This window comes from Capsicum annuum, chromosome 12 (genome assembly GCF_002878395.1).
Source record: "Capsicum annuum cultivar UCD-10X-F1 chromosome 12, UCD10Xv1.1, whole genome shotgun sequence".
Classification (NCBI taxonomy): domain Eukaryota; kingdom Viridiplantae; phylum Streptophyta; class Magnoliopsida; order Solanales; family Solanaceae; genus Capsicum; species Capsicum annuum.
The window spans coordinates 99,339,211-99,348,473 of record NC_061122.1 but is presented as its reverse complement, the minus strand read 5'-3'; the positions used below and the strand labels follow the sequence as shown (position 1 = coordinate 99,348,473).

The 9,263-nt window shown below is 31.5% G+C and overlaps 1 long non-coding RNA gene across 2 annotated transcripts; it reads left to right on the top strand.

Annotated features, from left to right (window-relative positions):
* The first annotated feature begins 586 nt into the window (after positions 1–586).
* On the top strand, positions 587–6,757 carry LOC107850088. Of its 2 annotated transcripts, XR_007047867.1 has the most exons (5): positions 587–857; positions 1,665–1,725; positions 3,165–3,236; positions 5,105–5,188; positions 6,620–6,757. It is a non-coding gene; the product is annotated as an uncharacterized LOC107850088 (long non-coding RNA). The 2 variants fall into 2 exon arrangements; XR_007047868.1 differs by lacking the exons at positions 1,665–1,725; positions 3,165–3,236.
* The last annotated feature ends 2,506 nt before the right edge of the window (positions 6,758–9,263 follow it).

Genomic DNA, 9,263 nt, shown 5'->3' with positions numbered 1-9,263 from the left:
TACCATCACTTGTTGATAATCCATACACATGGCCACAAAAATCAACATATCATGCTTCAAGTTATTTCACTAATATATCTCCTTAAAATCATGGTACATCTTCATAAAACCAGGATGAACAGTGTAACTTAACTCATGAGCCTGAGCTAAGATCCTTCCTCGCATCCTATCTGTAATGCCTAGAAGTACCCCATGGATATTAATGGTGCTCAAAACCTAGAATAGTTAGATGCTAAACCATAATGCCCACTTATCATAAATCTCATAAAAAAGTGAACTAACATGCACTACTACAAATTACCTTTATTGCAATGGACATTTTGGCAATGGTTCAAAAAGTGATTGCTATAGAGGGTATATTGCAATAATTTCAACTGTTGCAAAAAAATATTTTAGTAGATTCTATAACCATTGCTATTGATATATAACCATTGCAATAAGGTGTATTATAGAAATTGTTGCACAAACCTTAGCCATAAAGTCACCTATTGCAACAACTTATTGGGAAAAAAAGCTGTTATATTGCTTTAAATTTTTTCCCACCCAGTTTTTCACAAAGTCCATGAAAATTTAATAAGATAAATTACAAAAATTAAAGAGAATTAAAGAAATATAAATAACAAAAATTAAGGAAAATCAAAGCTTTGGTCTTAAAAAAATTAGGTTAACAAAATCTGGGTCTCAAATCACCGCTCCGATCTTCAAAATGATACCGATCCGATCTACTGTATCTTAAATTAGTGTTTTGATTGACTTCTCTAATTACCACTCAAACCAATAGTGCTCTGATCGGCTGTTTTTCTGATTAATAGTGCTCTGGTCACTTTTGATTGAACCCTAACTATCTATTGAAATAGGTATTCATTCTTCTTACAACTTCTTTAATTTGTGGAAATAATTGTAAATTCTTGAACCATAGGATTTCAGTGCCCTAATTTCTAGCTACTAATAGTATTTTTACAACTTTTTACCTTAAGAGGTAATTCTCAGTCTGTTAGAATCTATCGCACTAGCACAGGTACTGAGTAACTCTACAAATCATGAATTGTATTATAGTTCTCATATAATATTTCATGTTTGTTAAAAATGTTAGAAGCTTTATGGTTTCTTGATTTATGGTGCCAGATATCACACTAGAAAAGTGACATCATTTATGATGTAGAAGAAGAGGTCAATAAGAAATACACCACAGATGGAGGAGAGTTAGCTTAATTGTATATGGAGACTGATTAGTTGCCTTTATTTTAGACAAAATCAGAGGAAATAGAAGCTATTTTCAAATGGAAAAGTTGTAACTAAGAATTTCATAGTTATGTGGTACCAATTCTTCTATCAGAACCGTAGGGATAAGGTTTGCGTAAATATACTTATGGTATTACATATGTAGTTGTTATTTTTTTATGTTGTAATAGTAGTAGTACAAAATGCACATATAACTCTGATTTAAGTTATATGAACTAACATTGTAAAGATAGAGACTATATTTACACATAATTACCTTATAAGTTATATGATTATGTAATTGTTAGTGCATAAAGCTTTTATCTTTCCTAAATGCCTTTGTGGATAATTCATAATTGAAGCAGTTTTTCTTGAACTTTTCTTAGTGTCTTTTCTCTGAATAGTAAAATTAGAATTTGATCTTTGGTTCAAATCTTATGCAGTCAAAATCCAAGAAAGCTTGATGCTTTGACTTACTGTAGTGACCAATTACATTGTTTTGAGGTAAGTTTATAAGAAGAATAAGTTACTTTTGAGAGTAGTTGGAGAATTTACTCTAGTGTACCAGTTATGTAATTGTCACTATTTATGTAGGTCGAACTCTCCAAAAATATTGTCGTACACCTATCGGATTCTCAAAAAATGAACTACTTTTGGAGGACCAGACATGCACCAAACAACATTTTTAAACAGTCTAAGCAAGATAGGTCACAATACTTGTACTAGAACTTATATAAATCTGTTATGAAGGTTATTGCTATCAAGGTACATCTCAAGTTCCTAACGTCTAATGGAAATATAGTGGAAAGACGAGTAGTCTTTACCTCTTTAAGGAAGAAAAGTTCGTTCGATATCCATGTAAATATAAGATAATGACCCTGTAGGAAGGGGTAGAGCTACTTGTAATAAATGGGGTTCAATTGAATTCCATCAGTTGGAAGAGCATACTATGCAAAATAGGGTAAATATGTGACATTTTTGAATTTTTTGAACTCCATTATTAAAATTCATTACTTCATCCCTGCTAGTAGAAATTGTTCTGATTGACATCTTTGTACGGTTTTACACCATAAATTATGAGTAGTATGTTGTCAGCAAAACTTTTAAGTAAAGAGTTATGAATTTAGAGCTTTTTTATCTCAGGATAGACCTGAAATAAAAGCTTTAAGAGTTCATAGGGGTGGTAAAAGGATAAAGAGCACCATTGAAGAAGACATTTTCGGTGATATGCAAAAGAGCAATCAAATCATAGATCGAAATGAGCATCACAAAGAAGTAGATTACAGATTATTTGATTATATGATAAGTAATTACAAGCCATCTTTAAATAAGAGCAGTAAGAATCAAACACCTCTATACGATTGGAAAGATAATGAGTTCGGGGAAATTCAGTAGGCTTGAAATATAGTAGAAATGTCTACTAATAAGTTAAAGTTGGCATCCAAATTAGAAGCTATTTAAAATCATATTCATCATGAAAATTGAGAGTCAAGGAGGATTACCATTAGGAATGATTAGCTTGATGAGATCAGTTTATAGGTATTTCAGATGAGTGATAAAGTATTTATCAATTATATGTTCATAGACAGGAAGTATATCAGCAAAGGTAGTGTGAGAATGAGCTTGAACAATTTTCCAATGCATTAGAGATATTAAATTCAAATAGATAATTATTTCTAAAACTCCTACAAGATCCTGATTCACTATTAGCAAAGCAAATTTGAAACATGCAAAACGTGCAAATGCCAAGAGATTTAATCAGGTCCTTCATAAGTAATGAACTACCAGACTGTAACATTTTGAAGAGTGAACAGAAGTATCATCAATCTGCATTTGAAAAAAGTTCCAACTCCCAGCCTTCAAATAAAATAGTTTTTTTAAAGTCGATTCCTTGAACTATTCAATGTTCTAAAAATGTTACCTGCTATTGTTCGTCTATGCAGTCTCTGATAGACCTCCAAAGGCTAAAACCATAAGTTGAGTTAACTGGTTTTGTCATCCAGTTAACTAGCTAGGTATGTTATGTTTCGAATTTCATATTACATAATGCTCTTATTTTAAAAAAAAAAGAATTAAGCAGTTATTGGTTGGCCAGTGATTCATTTTTGTTTTTCTTATATTTTGAAATTGGTTTAAAGATCAATTTTTGCATCAATATACTGACTATTGTGTGCTGCTAAGGTATTTTTTTCCATTGAGATTTTTTCCCATCCGTCTAGCTATTATAGATACATTTAGACGAGTGAAAACTATCAAGGAGAGTTTCAATAGTATTGTAGAATTATTTTTCAAATATGATGTCACATGGATGTATTCATTTGTTCATTTCTCTGAGTGTTGACATCACTTATAAGAAAATCTTGTGCGCACTGTTGATCACACTCGTTTGCTAATTAATAAGTTCTTGGTTAAGCATGTCTCAATGTTGTATGTATTTTTAAGGGTACATCATCCATTTGTTAGCTTTACATTAGCTATCAACCTGCCACAACTTCCTTTTTTTTTTATCCAGAGCCGATGTTTGCATTATAAGCAAAGCTCACACATGCCACGTGATTAGACCTTTTTCCATTTATTTGATGAATTTTTTGTTTATATTAGGAGAGTATATGGATACTATGATTACAAACTACTAGATTTGGATAACTTTATTTATCTATCTTGCTGCCAACATGAGTTTCCGTACAAGGAAGAGAAGAGTACTGACCAATTGTTGGTCACCTGCATTGCTTGGTGGCTGAACCTTTTGTTGATATGGGAAACAAATTTGTGACAATAGATCATTTGGATCATTTAGTGGTGCATAAAGTCCTGATATAATATCTATAATTTGCACTTGCTGGAAGACATGGTTCTGTTAGCACTCTTGTATAATGGGAAATCAGTTATTCTACTTTTCTTTATCATAGGTATTTTTCGTAAGCTCTTAGGTTTTATTTGTCATACTGCATTTTATTTTGTTTTTCGGGTTTGTTCAACTCTTTTTTCTTGAACAAAATTAAGCCAGTCTATCCTATATTATCGTATTACATGATGGTTGTGGTGTGTGAAGTTTATTTTCGTTCAACTTGTTGCTCTTTGATAGTGCTAATTGGTACAAAATTCCTCATGATGATTTTGTAGTTTTGGTATTTTGTTCACTTACTCCTTCCTTTAGTAATTTAAATATGATTCATGGAACTAGTTTTGTTAGGGAATAGGATGTGGTTATATAAGAGGCTTTGTAATCCATAAAATTCATTATTGAAGGGTATCACTATCCAAAAATCTCTTTGCATAAAGCTTAATATAATATTTGGAGTAATCCTATATATAATTCTGGGAAATTTACTTTCCAAATACAAAGAATGGTATGTGGTTCAGCTTGTTTGATTGAGATCAATAACCCCCTTTTACCTTTAAAGTAAATGATCATAATGAATTGGGATTTTCTTAAATTCTTCAAAGACCACTAAATATATGGTTTCATACATTCATAGATTGAGCTTGCTTTCTTTTTGAAAATTTCTTAGCTTGATCAAAATTATGGTCTTATGAGCCTACTAAATCCTGCTAGACCATGCGACGAGAGGCTCTAACATACCATGAGATTGTAGATAACCTCCTCACCCAGAGATGTTTTCTCTAAATTATTTAGTATTTTATTGAACTCTATTGCAACAATGGGTTCTAGTTTGCTATAGATATACTATATTTTGGTGTAGAAATTCACCCATATTCACTTATATGCACCCAGTGACATGGCCTAACTTCACTAATATTTATCCTTTTGCACCCAGTAAACAAGCAACTGGCTATCAGGTTGTTATTGCTTAGAGAAATAGCTGCTTGCAAACTATTGAAACAAAAAAATTGATAATGAATGTTACTTTCTTTCTTGCAGGAAATGTTCGACGATTTAGGTGACCTATTGCATATAATTAAGGGTTTTTGATTCGTTCTCCTTGCATCCTGCTAGTGCTTCTGGGTAATATAATTAATTAATGGTTATTTGTGAATATCATATGGTACTCATCCTAATATAAATGAATAGTTTACTTGCAGATTTGATTTAAGCTCTCTTAATACCTAGTATGCTTAGAGACTAAGTAATGAACTTAATTAAGATTGTATTTGGGAAATGTTTTAAAAGCCAAATTTGTGTGAAAATATTGCACATGCTTTTATTATTTTCATCTATTAAATACCAATACCTTTTACTACTCTCTTATACAAAAAATAACTTTTCCCTTTTACTTGTCTATTTTAGCAAAACAAGAGAGATGTATTATCTTCCTCCAATATTACCCTCATCATTAACTACATAAAGTTTAGTAGTCAAATTTATATTTCCAAAACATAGTTAATATGGGTAATTTAGTAAAACAAATCCTTTAATAAAAGATCCCTTAAGGGGAGTGTCAAGTCAATAGAGGAGTAGTAAAAGGAATGGAGGGAGAATTTGGGAAAATCACCTGATGAAACCCCATTCTCTGTGAAGATGCTTACTTTAATCTAGTTACTACTTGATTTCTGTTATCCTTCATGGAGTTGTAGAAGGCTATAGAGTTTAATCTTCCAACAACGCTTGATTTCTATAGTGAGATGCTAATGGCAATATGATTACACTTTTTCCTTTTAATTATCAAATTCTTTTCCTTGGTTCATCCTTAACTCTATAAAGCTTTAGGCTAGTGTAATTGAATCTGAGTTTTGTGATAGTCGAGGGGTGACCATCGCCACAATATATGCATCGTTCATGTATAACACATGAAACAAATCCTGCAAGTGTTGCAATATGTGGGGTAAAAATTATTACTGTTGGGACGGATACAAAAGGAAACTGAAGCAAATAAGGTTAAATTTGTTTCTCTTATGGTAAAGCACATTCTATTATAATCTGGCATCTTCTGTATTAGCTGTATATACTTAAAACTTGATTAAATGTAAGGTTACATATCCATAAACTCATGAAGTGTATAAGAAAGGAATTGATGAGATATGTAAGATAATCCATGACATTGGTTGTCAGGTGTACATGGATGGAGTTAACATGAATGCACATGTAATTACCTTATATCAACTCCTAACCTCTCATGCTATAATTTTTATTACTCAAATTTATAGCTTATTACTATAGTGTGCGTAAATTGGGATGCGGACATTTCATTATTTTTAATTCTTGTAGATATTACATGTCATTGAGTCTGTTTAGTGAAAACATCATAATATCACTTTAAATTCTAGCTCAACAATTTTGAAGTTAGACCTTATATCTTAAAAGAAGGGATGTATTTGGATTAGTTTACCCTCTTATCCCTTTCTTTCTCTTTTTCTTTACTCCTGGGTGATTTGATAGTTGTCCCACATGATGTTGTAATTTAAGTGTTAATCGAGCTTACTTATTCTCTTTTTATAGGTGTCCAAAATACAGAAGGAGATGAAGAAATTGACCTTACCTGAGAAAATTTTTGAATTATTGATAGATGCTTTAATATCGATCTTTTTGATATTGAATTTAGTGAAACTTATCGCCACTTGAACTTGATATTATATGGGAAAACTAATGATCATTTAACTTTATACATTATTCTTTTGAGTTTAGATTAGTAGTTTGTAGCATAAAATTTTAATTTGGATTATTATATTAATGAAAGATTTTGTTGTGATGTTTGTACGTAAATATCTATAATTGTATTAATATAATTCTGTATATATAGTAATTGTTGCAATAGGTGAAAAAAATTGTTACAATAGACAGAAAAAAAGGTGAAATAAGTGTCAAAAAGCATTGCAATAGGTAGTGAAAAATGTTTTAATAGGTTTAAAAAGGCGTATCAATAGGTGTCCAAAAGCATTGCAATTGATAGTTAAAATTCGTTGCAGAAGATCAATAAGTGTTACAATAGATATTCAAAAATTATTTTAATAGGGTAATTGCAATGCTTTCTTGTCATTGCAATATAATCTATTGAGTAGGTTCTTAACCGTTTCTATCGACAATATGAAGTGTCCCTATAGGAGTTAAAATGAACCATTGCTATAGGTCAATCTATTGCAACGGTTATTGAAACCGTCGCAAAATTCATTGGGGTAGCTCTATCACAATGCTCACATATGCAACACCTTCCAAACTGTTGCCGTAGCTCTATCGCAATGGTTTCTTTATCTATCACAACGGTTTTTGAACCGTTGTTTTAGGCTAATTTCTAGTAATGATGTTAGAATCTGAAGGTAAATGAATTCATATCTTAACTAAAGTTCTTTAACTTTGAAATGTTAAACAAATACTGTGAACTTAAAATAGAAACAGTCTGACAAGTCTCTACTAATAACTAGAAAGCCAATGGGAGTGACCCTAGATAACCCAAACATAACTAGAAATCTCATAACTAAGTCATTTCAACACAGAACAAATATCTGAGATACTGGGTTCTCAGACTCTGAGGACTAACCAAAAGTCAGGATGTAGGTGATGATTCCCATAATCAATTGTCTTGTTGGAAACAAGCATCAGAACCTACATTATAAGATAATGTAGCACATAGACATATATGTGGGTCCGTACTTCTAGATTGTACTATGTATTTGGGGGTTAATGCCTAAGTAAATAAATATTTGAAATGCACATATACTTTCAAATGATGCATGCCAAGTGTAAATGACTCACCTTGAACTTGAAATAAACAAAAGACTACAAAATCATGAATATGAATAATGAAGAATAAGGACAAACTTTTTGAGACAAAACACTTTCTTTCTAAGAGCATTACTTTTTATTCTTTCTTATGGGAGTTTCTTCTAACCAACATAAACTATGTGAGCTATTATGGAGTTAAACATATTACCCACGTTGGGGAGAGCTATTCTCCGCTTGCCATCGGAGTAGAACCTTAACTTAGGTGATCATTCAAGTTCATCCATAATGGGAAAAAGCATAATGTACGGTGGCTCATTGTTTCTCGGAATTTTTGATACTCTCATCTGCATTCACTTCTCAGTGCTAAATACTACTCCCAGAATACTTATATGCTCATGCTTTAGAAAAACACCATAAAATAGCATAAGTGTTTATGGGGTGAAAACTAATTATGATTCTATTTACTTTAAATCATCATTAAGATGAACAGTTGTAGATTTCATATTTTATCTTAGGATCAAAAGATTAGTCATTGCTTTAAATCAGGTAGTAAAACTTATCAATGGAGCTAAAAAGCATAATCTTCTTGTAAACTCAATACTTATACTTTGGACGTAGAATTCATGCTTTAATTCATAGACATTCATGACAAAAATTCATGCTCAATAATTATCTTGAAATTCTTCAATAATTCCAGATAGAATAAGGAAATTTAAATAGCAATATGAATCTTATAAGTTAAAACACAAATATATGTAGTCTTATTGTACTTAAAGCCTTTAATCTTATGGTAATATCATAATTCAAAAATATGGTATTTGGGTATGATCCCTAGTTCAAAATAAAGAAGTTCAATCTTGAAACCATGTATTTTAGGCATAAGGACTAAATAATAAACTTGTTCATTAACCATGCATACCCAAAGTTTCTTTACTTGTGAAAAGTGTCTTGAATCTTGAGACTTGAAAGACGAATTTGTTAGAGAAGCCCTAATCTTGATGTTCTTAAAGATGAGAGGATGTAAGCATTGTTGTTTGATTGAGAAATAGAGGAAAATAACACCTCTTTGAGGGTTATAGGTCGTGGGTGGAAGTTATAGAAGAAGAAAAGGCCAAAAATCCCTTAGCTAAATTTTACAGAACTGGTTCGTGAGTCCTTATAAGTACACTGTATGACTTGAATGAAAAGGTTCGACTAGTCTTCATCAAATCATAAGCTAGACCTAATCTAAGAGGGTACACACTGGTCAACACACGAGTTCTACTTATGACTAGTATCATCTTTATACGACTCTTACCCCCTACTCGTAATATAGACAGAATCTTAGGAAGACTATCCTGATAAACCTACAACTTCCTTCATAAGACTTGTATGATGATCTTAGGAATATTACGGGTTAAGTCGTACGTTCAACAAAATTTCC